Consider the following 11,836-nt stretch of genomic DNA (forward strand, 5'->3'; position numbering starts at 1 on the left):
CTTTGTGTATGGTGCAAGAGAGTGGTCTAGTTTCATTCTTCTGCATGTGGATGTCCAATTTTCCCAGCACCATTTATTGAAGAGACTGTCTTTCTTCCAGTGGATCGTCTTTCCTCCTTTGTCGAATATTAGTTGACCATAAAGTTCAGGGTCCATTTCTGGGTTCTCTATTCTGTTCCATTGGTCTATGTGTCTGTTTTTGTGCCAGTACCACACTGTCTTGATGACCACAGCTTTGTAGTACAACCTGAAATCTGGCATTGTGATGCCCCCAGCTATGGTTTTCCTTTTTAAAATTCCCCTGGCTATTCGGGGTCTTTTCTGATTCCACACAAATCTTAAAATAATTTGTTCTAAGTCTCTGAAGAAAGTCCATGGTATTTTGATAGGGATTGCATTGAACGTGTAAATTGCCCTGGGTAACATTGACATTTTCACAATATTAATTCTGCCAATCCATGAGCATGGGATATTTTTCCATCTCTTTGTGTCTTCCTCAATTTCTTTCAGAAGTGTTCTATAGTTTTTAGGGTATAGATCCTTTACCTCTTTGGTTAGGTTTATTCCTAGGTATCTTATGCTTTTGGGTGCAATTGTAAATGGGATTGAGAGTCTTTATGTTCTGTCTCCCTTTCTGATATTTCCTTTCTTCTCCCTTCTCTTCTATTCCCTTTCACTATTATTTATATTCCCCACATGAATGAGAACATATAATGTTTGTCCTTCTCCAATTGACTTATTTCACTCAGCATAATACCCTCCAGTTCCATCCACGTTGAAGCAAATGGTGGGTATTTGTCACTTCTAATGGCTGAGGAATATTCCATTGCATACTTATTTATTTTGTTTGTTTTTTTTTAAGATTTTATTTATTTATTCATGAGAGACAGAGGCACAGACACAGGCAGAGGGAGAAGCAGGCTCCATACAGGGAGCCTGACGCGGGACTCCATCCCAGGTCTCCAGGATCACACCCTCGGCCGAAGGCGGCACTAAACCACTGTGCCACCTGGGCTACCCAATTCTAACATTTGATTACAGCACAATGAATAACTAATTTGTGGTATATACATAAAATGGATCTGTCCACAGACTTGAGAATGAGCACTCTAGAACTACCTATAACAACACATCAGCTAAAAGAAGCCAGACAAAAAAATACATATGGCATAGTATTTATATGAGCATTAGCTTTGTTCCCCAAATCAGAGCATTAACCCACATATTATCTCCTGCATTTTGGAATTGAGACACCAGTGTAGGGAGGTCAGCTCTGTCCCAGGACAATGGGCACTGATGAGCCAGGAGTTTTCACAGATGTGTTCTCATGAACAGGATGTGGATGATGTCACAGGAAAACAGAGACATCAGCAGAGGCTGTGACAGAAAGAAAGCCCACACCTAGAGGCCAGAAGAGGGGCTGGATTTCCTTCCCTATTTGCCTGCACTTCTCCTTTGGGCTCATTGCCACAGTGACCTCAACCCATGCTAAGCAGAAATGTCACAAGTCTTTGCCATCAGGAACCCATGTTCCCTGCAGAATCTCTGGGTCTGAGGAACCTGTCAATGGTGAGGACCCCAGGGATGTGCTGAGGATGAAGGAGACCCCATGGGGGAGGACTCTGGGAGGGAGGATATGTCCTGGTCTCCTCATTTGGTTAGGATTTCTCAGGAAACCTGAGTTCAATTTGCTGCCTCGAATGGACACTTCACTAGGGGCAGGGGAGGAGATGTTCCCCTTCCTTTAGTGATGCTGACATAACGACATCTTGACAGGCAGGACTGGCTTCCGACTGGCCACACTCTGTGTGTGTCTCTGTCCTGTGAGCACCATGGTCCCACTATCTGAATAGCTTAGCCAGAGACAGAAGACACCATGACCCCCAACCTCACAGCCCTGCTCTGTCTAGGTGAAGTCTGAAGAGAGGGGGGATGCCCTAGTCTGGGAGGGGCCTGTCACATAGCCAGGACCTGGTCTGTCAGAGACCCCAGGTTTAGGAGGCTCATGGGGAGGAGGTGTTCTGCTCAGGATTTGAGGCAAACCTCTCACAGGGACTCTCTTCCAGGCCTGACTGTGGACTCCAGGACCCGAGTGCAGGCAGGTGAGTCTGTCTCCAGGGGTCCCAGTCCCCCCTCCTCACTGGGGACAGGGACCACCGACCAGGCAGGAGGCATGGAGATCAGCAGCTCTGGGCTAACAGAGGGGGACTTCTGGGGGTTTGGGGCTGAGCTGGGAACTGGGGGTGGAGAAGATCTTGTGACACAGCCTCTGTTTCCTTCCAGGGACCTTCTCCAAACTCACCATCTGGGCTGAGCCATGATCTGTGATCCCCATGGGGACAGCTGTGACCCTCTGGTGTCAGGGGAGCCTGAAGGCCCAGGAGTACCTCCTGCATAAACAGGGACACTCAGGGACCTGGAACAGACAGAAGCCACTGGAGCCCAAGGACAAGGCCAAGTTCTCCATCACATATTTCACACGTGTATATGCAGGATGATATTACTGTGTATATCTCAGTGCCACTGGCTGGTCGGAGCCCAGTGACCAGCTGGAGCTGGTGGTGACAGGTGCAAGCCTATTCAGGGCATCCCCTCCTTTCTCCAGGCTCTTCCCTCAGGAAGGGGGTCTGCTCTCAGGGTGTCGCCCTCTCAGCCCAGCCCTGGGGATCATGTGGGGAGATCTGAGCCCCATGTAACTCAGCCCCTTCCCCTCTCCTAGGATTCCATGGCAAACCCAGCCTCTCATCCTGGCCCTATCATGCCCTCAGGAGGGAACATGACCCTCCAGGGTCCTGTTCACGGACAGTATTTGACAGATTCCTCCTGATGAAGGAATTAGAAGGCCAGCCCTCCTGGACTTGGGACTCCCAGTAGGCCCCCATTGTGGTGATCCAGGCCCTGTTCCCTGTGGGCCTCATGACCCTCAGCCTCACATGGATGTTCAGATGCTATGGTTATGATTGAAACACCCGCCAGGTGTGGTCACTGCCCAGTGACTCCCTGGAGCTACTGGTTTCGGGTGAGAGAGTCTGGTTTTTGTCCTATGCATGTTTTGAAGTACCAGACAGGTTTCAGGGGCTCTATTCTCAGGTAAGCCCCAGATGTGCGGGTGGAGTGAGGGAACTACAGGGGCTCAGAGGTCAGAGACACAAAGAGTGAGGGACAGTGAGACCCAGGTTCAGGATGGGAGAAGGAAGGTTTTGGGGAGAATCAGCCCCTACAATCTATGGCTGGTCTTCTCCCAGGTGTGTCAGGGAAGCCCTCCCTCCTGACCCAGCAGAGCCCTGTTGTGACCTCTGGACAGAGCCTGACTCTCCAATATGAGCTACAACAGACTCACTCTGTCCAAGGAGGGAGAACATGATCTTCTTCAGCTTCATGGCCGGTAGACCCTGGCTAGGCTCTCTGGGCAGAGTTCATCCTGGGCCCAGTGAGATCCTCCCATGGGGGCCGGTATACATGCTATGGTAGACACAACCTCTCCTCACAGTGGTCAGCCCACAGTGACCCCCTAGACATCCTGGTTGCAGGTGAGGGGCCAGAAGTGCAGGGAGGGCCCCAGAATCTCACTGGTCCTAACAGGGAACCCGACGAGGTGGTGGCCAAGACCAGGGTTATGAGGTCCCCAGGTAGGGAGGAGACAGAGAGAGAGAGACAGAGGATGAGGATGGGAGAGACTCAGAGGACACAGACATCTCAGGTCAGGACAAGGCTAGATCACCACTCACCCATCCTTCCTCTCCCTAGGACAGTTCCCCTATACAGCCTCCCTCTGGGTGCAGCCAGGACCTATGGTAGCCCCAGGAGAGAATGTGACCCTGCTATGTCAGTCACAGAGCTCTGTGCACACTTTCCTTCTGTCCAAGGAGGGGGCAGCTGATCACCCCCTGCATATTAGATCAAAGTACAGAGCTGGGCAGCACCAGGCTGAATTCTCCATGAGTCCTGTGACTTCAGCCCATGAGGGGCCTACAGGTGCTACAGCTCATCTAGTGCCTCCCTCTACAAGTTGTCACACCTCAGTGACCCCCCTGGAGCTCCTGGTCTCAGGTGAGGAGCCCTGACTCTGTCCTATCTGAACTCCACCATCTCAGGACCCACATCTCAGGAAAGCCTGGGACAGTAACAAATATGGGGGTGTTGGGGGCTCCACAGAAGAGGGTCCAGCCCAGAAGAGGGTGGAAAGAGCCACAGCCTCCACCTGGGGCCCCCCATTCTGCAGTATCAGCAGAGGTAAGGAGTAGGGGGATGCATGAAGGGTGGGTGAGTGAGGATGATCCTGAGTAGACACAGTCCTCCCACTCACCTCTTGCTGCCTCCATATCAGACCCTGAACCATGGTGTCAGCCCCATGGACACTCCCCTAAAGAGAAGCCTCCCTGCCTGTGGGCACTTCTCTGCTGCCCCCTGGGCCCCCCCATGCCCCTCGGTCCCCACCTGAGCCTGAGGAGGGGCCGTGCCTGGCTCACAGGAGTCTCTCCAGGGTTGTTGAACCCTGAATCCCTGGTGAACTTGGTACGCACTCTGCATTTTATCAGTAGTTCATTCCCATTGGTACCTGATTTCGTGCTGTTTGGAAGCCTATGTGGCATGCATCTTGATAGATGCCTGGGCTGTTTCCAGTTTTTACCCATTAGGACAAAGGTGCTATGGACATTTTTTTGCACAAGCCTCTTTGTGGACTCATACCTTCATTTTCTTGGGTAAACAACTAGGAGTGGAATTTCTGGGTCATAAAGTTTGGTGTGCATTTTATTATAAGAAACTGCTAGACTTTTCCCAAAGTGATTGAACCATTCCACTCTATATTTTACACATCCACCAATAGTGCGAGAGTGCCACTTGCCCCTTATCCTCACTGATGCTTGTTGTTGGTACCTTTACACAACTTTTTTTTTTTTGCAGTGCAAAGTTGAATAAAGGAAGCATTTGTTTGTATCTGCCAGGAACCCCGCCATCTCTGACCTCTCCTGACCTAAACCATGGCTGTGCATATGATTATGGGGCCAGCCCCAGCCACAATCCTGTCACTGAGCCTACCATATATATCACAGGGATCCAGATTTCAGAAGACAGGATGATTCCATCCTAAGAATAAATGCAGGAATAATTGACACCATTTAATGAGCACCCAGAATGTCTGTGCTAGGGCAATTTGCATAAATAATCTGTTTGTTCCCCCATGCAAACTCTATAAGAGGGATATATAAAAATGAGGCAAATGAGGCTAATGGAGGTTTGTGATTGCCAAGGTCACACATGGCCAGTGATTGGCAGAGGTGAAGAGTTTAAGGACTTAAGCAGAGGTAGTCCTGACTCCATGGCCATAACATTCATAATTTACATCAACTCATGTTGCTGAACCAAGGTTTCTAGAGCAAATTGGATTACCACCTTTTTAAATACATCACAGTTGGGGTTTGGCATTGTACCATTAAAATAAGAAGTTCAAGCACAACCCAACTGAGATCTATAATAATTCCAGAGGCAAGTCCCAATGTAGAAATGAAGTATCTTTGTGGTGTCTTTATCACTCTTGACAAGATTGTTTAGATGTAAAGATGCCTCTAAGGCAGAGTGAGTTGAAGGCTTTGCTGTATTGATCATTTGATACTTCCTCACTTTCCTGAATTGTGAATTATTTTCATAGGTGAGTATATCTCTATTGTCTAGCCAGACTGAACTCCCAAGAGAATAGAGGAAAAGGAGGAGGAGGAGGATGACAGTGAGAATTACAAACTGTAGGCTTGTTAAATGCCAGCTGTTGTGGTGAGCACTGTATCTTTTTTTTAATAAATTAATTTTTATTGGTGTTCAGTTTACCAACATACAGAATAACACCCAGTGCTCATCCCGTCAAGTGTCCCCCTCAGTGCACTGAGCACTGTATCTGAACAATTTCATTAATTCTGCCAGTGATCCAGTGGTAGGCACTATGAACCCCATTTTGTAGAAAAACTAGATTTTGATTAGGCAACTTGACCAAACTCGCATAGTAAGCAAATGGAAGTGTTTGATTTTAAGCCCGCCTGCTATGTGCTAATGTCTGGGTGCTTAGGCACACCACTAATGGTGTATTTTATGCTTATCTGCCACCTGCTCCCCCAACCCTCTGCTCCCTGCCAGCACAATACATTCATTCTTCTGCTAGTAACTCAGGCCTATCTTTTCAGTTTGGTTCCATAGAGTTCCCCCCACCCCTAGGCTGGTCCTCTGCAGGGCAGCAGTATGCTAAAACTGCCTTGTGCCCCGGCTTTGAAGAATGAAACTTGTCCTTGGGGAGATAAGGCTTACATAGATGAAATGACTGCAGAATGGTACCCAGTCATATAAATGTAAGCACACAACATGATAAAGAGAGACTAGGCTGCTGGTAGGCTGCATGGAGGCTAGTAAAACCCTAAAGGAGCCCTTATCTTGGTTGCTCAGCATTGTATCAACAGGTGTGCAGTAGAGACAGATCAACAGCCAGCACACCAGTAAGTTAGTGGATTTATATGATACCTACAATATAAACCAAAGATTGTATTGATAAGTGGTTTCCATGTAGTAGTAGCTAGAGTTTATTAAACATTTACATGTGCCAGGCACTGTGCCAAACACCTTACGCATTTGCTGCATTGAATCTTGACCAAAAATTGTGCGTGTGCCCACACATGTCTTTGTGCCCCCTGTGCCTTGAGAAGTGGAGGGGAAGTGTTGGCTAGAGAAGTCATTACTATCCCCTTTTAACATTTGAGGAAAATCGGCATTTCTAGTAATTGGCCTGAAATTGTACAGCTAATACATAGTAAAACAGGATTTGAAATCCTGGTCGGCCTGCCTGAAAATCTTAACACACTCAATGGATTGAAACATGTTTTAATCCTTTGAAGTATGGTTTCACATCTGTGGAGCAAATGTAACACTTCATTTTTTTGTATATATATTTTTTTAATTTTTAATTTTTAATTTTTAATTTTTTATTGGAGTTCAAATTGCCAACATATAGCATAACACCCAGTGCTCATCCCACCAAGTGCCCACCTCAGTCACCCCAATCCCCCGCCCACCTTCCTTGCCAATACCCCTTGTTCGTTTCCCAGAGTTAGGTGTCTCTCATGTTCTTTCACCCTCTCATATATTACCCACTCATTTTCTCTCCTTTCCCCTTTATTCCCTTTCACTATTTTTTATATTCCCCAAATGAATGAGACCGTATAATCTTTGTCCTTCTCTGACTGACTTAATTCACTCAGCATAATACCCTCCAGTTCCATCCATGTCGAAGTAAATGGTGGGTATTTGTCATTTCTAATGGCTGAGTAATATTCCATTGTATACATAGACCACATCTTATTTATCCATTCATCTTTCGATGGACACTAAGGCTCTTTCTACATTTGGCTATTGTGGACATTGCTGCTATAAACATTGGGGTGCAGGTGTCTCAGCTTCTCACTGCATCTCTATCTTTTTTTTTAATTTTTTAATTGGAGTTCAATTTGCCAACATATAGCATAACACCCAGTGTTCATCTCACCAAGTGCGCCCCTCAGTGCCCATCACCCAGTCACCCCACCCCCTGCCCACCTCCCTTTCCACTACCCCTTGTTCATTTCCCAGAGTTAGGTGTCTCTCATGTTTTGTCACCCTCACTGATATTTTCACTCATTTTCTCTCCTTTTCCTTTATTCTCTTTCACTATTTTCTATATTCCCCAAATGAATGAGACCATATAATCTTTGTACTTCTCTGATCAACTTAATTCACTCAGCATAATACCCTCCAGTTCCATCCACGTTGAAGAAAATGGTGGGTATTTGTCGTTTCTAATGGCTGAGTAATATTCCATTGTATACATAGACCACATCTTTATCCATTCATCTTTCGATGGACACTGAGGCTCCCATCCACAGTTTGGCTATTGTGGACATTGCTGCTAGAAACATCGGGGTGCAGGTGTCCCAGCGTTTCACTGCATCTGTACCTTTGGGGTAAATACCCAGTAGTGCAATTGCTGGGTTGTAGGGGAGCTCTATTCTTAACTTCTTGAGGAACCTCCACACAGTTTTCCAGAGTGGCTGCATCAGCTTATATTCCCAACAACATTGCAAGAGGGTTCCCCTTGCTCCACATCTTCGCCAGCATTTGTTGTTCCCTGTCTTGTTCATTTATGCCATTCTTACTGGTGTGAGGTGGTATCTCATTGTGCTTTTGATTTGTATTTCCCTGATGGCAAGTGATGTGGAGCATTTTTTTTATGTGTGTGTTGTAGGCCATGTGTGTGTGTCTTCTTTGGAGAAATTTCTCTTCATGTCTTTTGCCCATTTCATGATTGGATTGTTTGTTTCTTGCGTGTTGAGTTTAATAAGTATATTTTTTTGTATATTTTTTATTGGAATTCGAGTTGCCAACATATAGCATAACACCCAGTGCTCATCCCATCAAGTCCCCCCCTCAGTGCCCATCACCCAGTCACCCCATCCCCCTGCTCACCTCCCTTTCTACTACCTCTTGTTTGTTTCCCAGAGTTAGAAGTCTCTCATGTTCTGTTTCCCTTTCTGATATTTCCCACTCATTTTCTCTCCTTTCCCCTTTATTCCCTTTCACTATTAATAAGTTCTTTGTGGATCTTGGATATTCGCCCTTTATCTGATATGTCATTTGCAAATATCTTCTCCCATTCTGTATGTTGTCTTTTAGTTTTGTTGATTGTTTCTTTTCCTTTGCAGAATCTTTTTAACTTGAAGAAGTCTCAAGAGTTCACTTTTGGTTTTGTTTCCTTTGTCTTCACAGATGTATCTTGCAAGAAGTTGCTGTGGCCAAGCTCGAAATGGTTGTTGCTTGTGTTCTCATAGGATTTTGATGGATTTTTGTCTGACATTTGATCTTTCAACCATTTTGAGTTTATCTTTGTGTGTGGTGTAAGAAAATGATCTAGTTTCATTCTTTTGCACGTGTCTGTCCAATTTTCCTAGCACCATTTATTGAAGAGGCTGTCCTTTTTCCAGTGGATAGTCTTTCCTGCTTTATCAAAGATGAGTTGACCATAGAGTTGAGGACCCATTTCTGGGTTCTCTATTCTGTTCCATTGATCTATGTGTCTGTTTTTGTGCCAGTACCATACTGCCTTGATGATCACTTGAAGTCATGCATTGTGATACCTCCAGCTTTGGTTTTCTTTTTTAATATTTCTCCAGCTATTCAGGGTCGCTTTTTATTCCATACAAATCTTAAGATTTTTGTTCCTACTCTGTGAAGAAAGTCCATGTATTTTGATAGGGATTGCATTGAACATGTAAATTACCATGGGTAGCATAGACATTTTCACAATATTTATTCTTAAAATCTATGAGCATGGACGTATTTCCATCTTTGTGTCTTCCTCAATTTCTTTCATAAGTGTTCTGTAGTTTTTAGATACCTGTGAATGTTTTGTTTAGAGATTTACATCTCCGTTTATGTGAGAGATCTTACTCTGCCTTTCCATTCTGTAACTCCGTTTTCAGGTTTTGATGTTAATGTTTTCCTGGCCAGATACAATCTTCTTCTTTTTTTTTTTATAATAGAAAAGATCTATGTAATTTTGGTGCGTGATGAATGCATGTGTGTATGCATGTGTGAGAGTGTGTGTATGCATGCATATATGCATGTTTATGCATTGGGAAGCATGTGTGTGTTAGTGTGAGTGTTTCCTAAGTGCCAAAGTGTTTGGAGGAAACTGCCAATGAAGCCTCCTCAACAGACACATTTATGTATTACAACATGATTGTCCCCATGGCCTTAGCTCACATTTCCATCCCACAACATAGTTGCCATTCTTTTATATGATGAGAACATCTAAGATCTCCTCTCATTGCAACATTCAAGAATATGATACAGTGTTATGAGCTGTGGTCACCATGCTGTACATCAGATCCCTAGAATTTGTGCTCTTGTAAGAGATTAGAACTTGTTCATCTTCTATCTATAATCTTAACCAAGACCTCATTTCCACACCTCCAGCCCTCCAGCCACCACTCTACTCTCTGTTTCTCATAGTTTCCACATACTTCAGTTGGGAGCAGTTTTTTTTTTTTTACGAGTATTCTTCAAAAATTTATTTATAGAAACAGATGTATCCAAAGGCAACATTAGACAAAAACAAAGAGAAAAGTTTGGAATGCCAACAACACCGGAGAATCTCACTTGCACTTTACATTTCTTCATGTGGAACTAACACCATTTTAGTTCAAAAAACCACAGATTTAATTATAATTGCTTCTAATATATAAAATATCTTATAAAGATTATTTAACTATCTCGTAACAAAGTTCTTCCAAAAACTTATTTAAAAATCAATTAGAATTTGCAGTTTAAAAACTCATCCAATTCTATGGCTTGTCAAGGGAATGAACCATAATTAGTTTTTTTTGGAAAAAAGTGCGTGAATTCAGCTTCTGGCTTCCTTCTAACCATCAAGCAGGTACAGTAAATTGAGTATTACATAGGAATAAGAGCACATCTAAAACTGGTCTTAGAAAATATTTTACTAGACTATAAAAATACTAAATGGAATACAAAAATGTCAGCATATACAGCAAACAGACTACAGCAGACAAATATTTAAAACATACCAAAAACTATCTTCTACCATAATCATCATGAACATCAAATATTATTCTAGTAATTTTTCTATGATGCATTCTGATTCAATGTTTATTTCTCCTTAAGGTTTGTTCTGACACCAGATACAGACCAAATTCAGTGTTTCTCACAGAAGTTACTGGAGGCACCACTGAGTAATTCTTTGTATTCACCTGGTTCTCAAAGTGCTGAAAGTGCAAATGTAGTAGGGCCTGTTTTTTTAGATCAGGGGTCAGCAAACTTAGGCCCTGTGAACACAGCCACACTTATTTGTTTACATGTTGTCTATGGTTGCTTTCACTTTACAAGAGCAGAGTTGAATAGTTATGACTGTGTGGCCTTTGGGTCCCCAGAGTCTAAAACCTTTACTCTCTGGCCCTGTACAGAAAAAAATTTGCCAACCGCCATTTTAGGTAAATAATTTCAGGAAATGTTTCACTGAACAGGGACAAGGTAAAATTGCCCCAGATGAAGAAAAATTTAGCTGAGGTTTGCTGGTTCCATCATGGAGTACCATGGCAGATTGAAATAATACACATGTGGATTGGCAACTTTGGGTATCGAAATACTATTCTGGTATCATAAGCAAAGTCTGGCTGTGATAAAAGTACCTTCCTGAGCCTCGGTGTCCATCGAAAGATGAATGGATAAAGAAGCTGTGGTCTATGTATACAATGGAATATTACTCAGCCATTAGAAATGACAAATACCCACCATTTGCTTCAACGTGGATGGAACTGGAGGGTATTATGCTGAGTGAAATAAGTCAATCAGAGAAGGACAAACATTATATGGTCTCATTCATTTGGGGAATATAAATAATAGTGAAAGGGAATAGAGGGGAAGGGAGAAGAAATGGGTAGGAAATTTCAGAAAGGGAGACAGAACATGGAAGTCTCCTAACTCTGGGAAACGAACTAGGGGTGGTGGAATGGGAGGAGGGCGGGGGGTGGGGGTGACTGGTTGGCGGTCACTGAGGGAGGCACTTGACGGGATGAGCACTGGGTGTTATTCTGTATGTTGGCAAACTGAACACCAATAAAAAATATATTTATTATAAAAAAAAAGTACCTTCCTCTCTCTGTGAACTGGTCATTATGTACCAAGTAACTCACGTACCCAATTATAGCAATGTACTTACTGTTCAGCCCAAACATCTACGTGGCTCAAACATGATTTCTAGCCTTTATACCTCAATAATCTTATACCCTAGGCAACAGACAGAACT

At 44.1% G+C, this 11,836-nt stretch overlaps 1 pseudogene; it reads left to right on the forward strand.

Moving 5' to 3' along the window:
• The first annotated feature begins 1,876 nt into the window (after window positions 1-1,876).
• Window positions 1,877-4,064, forward strand: LOC129500071 (leukocyte immunoglobulin-like receptor subfamily A member 6; annotated as a pseudogene).
• The last annotated feature ends 7,772 nt before the right edge of the window (window positions 4,065-11,836 follow it).

Source organism: Nyctereutes procyonoides, unplaced genomic scaffold (genome assembly GCF_905146905.1).
Source record: "Nyctereutes procyonoides isolate TBG_1078 unplaced genomic scaffold, NYPRO_anot_genome, whole genome shotgun sequence".
Lineage (NCBI taxonomy): Eukaryota > Metazoa > Chordata > Mammalia > Carnivora > Canidae > Nyctereutes > Nyctereutes procyonoides.